The sequence below is a fragment of the Vespula pensylvanica genome, chromosome 5 (genome assembly GCF_014466175.1).
Source record: "Vespula pensylvanica isolate Volc-1 chromosome 5, ASM1446617v1, whole genome shotgun sequence".
Taxonomy (NCBI): Eukaryota; Metazoa; Arthropoda; class Insecta; order Hymenoptera; family Vespidae; genus Vespula; species Vespula pensylvanica.
In genome coordinates, this window is record NC_057689.1 from 7,829,434 (window position 1) to 7,832,217 (window position 2,784).

A 2,784-nucleotide genomic window follows, 5' to 3' on the forward strand; every position below is an offset into this window, starting at 1 on the left:
TTACCAGATAATTATATCTCACGACTACCAATCCAATTGAATCTGTTCTTGATTCCTTCTTGTCTATATTTTATTTAATTTATATTTTATTTTCTTTCTTTTTTTTTTTCTTTGATGTATTTAATTATATTTATTTGTATTTTTGTATAATTTCTCTCTCTCTCTCTCTCTCTCTCTCTCTCTCTCTCTCTCTATCTCTCTCTTTCTCTATCTCTCTCTCTCTCTCTTTCTCTTCACCTTCGACATGTTAAAAATCTACAATTTTTATTTTGCTTGATAAGAATTTCTTCGATAGAACGATTACTTTGAAAGGTGACGCTTGGGATTGGCAGCACATCGAAATACGAAGTGCAGGCAGATATCGGTGATACGAGTGGAATATTAATAATATTGAGAGAGAGAGAGAGAGGGGGAGAGAGAGAGAGGGAAAGAGAGATGGAGGGTGAGAAAGGGAGAGAGAGAGAGAGAGAAAGAGAGAGGAAGGGAGAGAAAGAGAGAGATAGAATTCATCGAAAATCCCTTTTGGCAAACGCACTGATAAACAAGGAAATCCGATTTCGAAACAAAAAGCATCGGCAACGTGTCTGTGTACCGTCGACCGTCCCATTGATTATCAACTTAAATTTAAATGAAATTAAACACAAGTACGTTTATACCGAGCTGTTTTGCAATTTCGTTGGAATTAACTATTTTGCTGGACATGCACGTAATTTGATTGAAAATAAATATGAAATAGGAGAGACGATTAATTGAAATACCAACCAATGATATTGGATATTATTTTGTTAAAATGAAAATTTGATACAAAATGAAATTAAATTTAAGGCTGATGTAAATTTTCGATTGAATAATTCTGTCTCTCTCTCTCTCTCTCTCTCTCTCTCTCTCTCTCTCTCTCTCTCTCTCTTATATTTTTATATATATGCATATTATATTCGTTTCGTGATTATATCATTTATATATGTAGGTATATATAGTATGCACCCTCAATAAATTTCGATACAGTTAATGGTTAAAGTTCTTTTCATGATATAGTACGGATCAAATTGAAGAAAATCCTTGGAAATTTTTCACTCGACCTCCTTCTCGATCTCCGAAATACGATCAGTTGGATGACGTCCAAAAAAAAAATCAGATTTTCTAGTCACGTACACCTTAGGATTATTCAATATCTCACCTTCTGGAAGTGAACCGAATGGAACCTACTTCATTTCATATAATCACATACGATAAACGTTTCTTTTTTTCACCTTTATGATACTTTTTATTTTCTCGATTGAAAGAAAAATTTTAATTTTATATAAAAATAGTATTTCAAAGTAGAGGACATTAGCATTAACCTTTTGATATTATATTACATTTTTTTCAATTTGCGCATATTTTCATAAGGAAAAAATAAACATGTTAAAAATGTATTCCGTATTGTTTTTTAAGGTACGAATGATAAGATTTATTTAGCACGTCATTTGTATAAATAATATTCGAACCTCTTTTTTTCTGATTAAAAGACAACAAAACTCGTTATAAAATTTTTACAGATGCAAAGTCGTCGAACGATAAAGATATCGGGAAAAGTTTCTAACGCGAGTAGAAAATAAAGCTACGATGGTCAGGAGAAGCTATTGGGCTACCTTTATCCCCTTACATTTCCTCGCTCGTTGCCTCTCATTCTCCCTCTTCCCAAAAATCAATAGCTATGCTGACGGCCAACACGATAGACATTATACGACGTAACTATCAAATAATTATACGAAGATTATCAACCCTGTACAAAACTAAATGTTCGATGATTCATTTACTAAAGATATTACATATATGATTGTAAATATACTTAATCCATATATGCATAAATATATATATTACTATATTTTATAGTTAATGTAATATACGTAATTACATAATTGATATAATAAAACTATCTTATAGTATAACTATCCTTATAGCTGAAGAAACGCTTTGTGATTTTCATTGGAAAGAGAAAAGTATTCGTCGAGTTATCAATTACTATTTTGCAATTATATTTGGGATGTCTTTATATCATCTATGAATTAATTTCTGAAGCAAGCCGATCTCGTTATCGGAATGTACACTTCCACCAGACGAACTCAATTCCAAGTTAAACAAGAAGCATCTTTCCATAATTTACCGTTGCGTAAAATCCAACGTCAAAGGGACTAGCGCTTTTTAAGGGTCCTGTGCCTTCTTAAAGGCTTCGATATATGCCTCGACATTCAAAGAGAAAATTGCTTCGACGCGAAAAGGGGAGCATCCCTTGCAATGATTTTCCTCGAAGGCGTTTTACCCTTAAGAAAATCTGTATATATATAAGAAGCAAATTTTCATTATCAAGATATTATAAAAGATCTCTATCATTTATTAATTTAAAATAATTGTATTAAATAATTCAACAATTAAAATAATGTTCAATAATTAACGTTAAAATATATAAATTCATTCAAAATTTTATTTGCTAAGTAGTTTAAGCAAGTCTGATTATTTTTTTTCCATGGATCATCTATCATCGAGTCTTTTAAATAATCTACAGCTACTTAATAAGTAATGACATTTGAGGCAAGCGTACTAATCTATATCCATATTCATATATATACATGAATGCCTATGGTAATATGGTAAGAGATACCTTCTAATAGATGCTACTATCCAACGGAGCTTTTTATATAAGAATTAGTTATCGACGGCGTGTAAACATTTAGTAACATACTGTCGAGCAAAAAGAATTCTGATACTGTCGATAAAAAGAATTCTGATACTGTCGATAAAAAG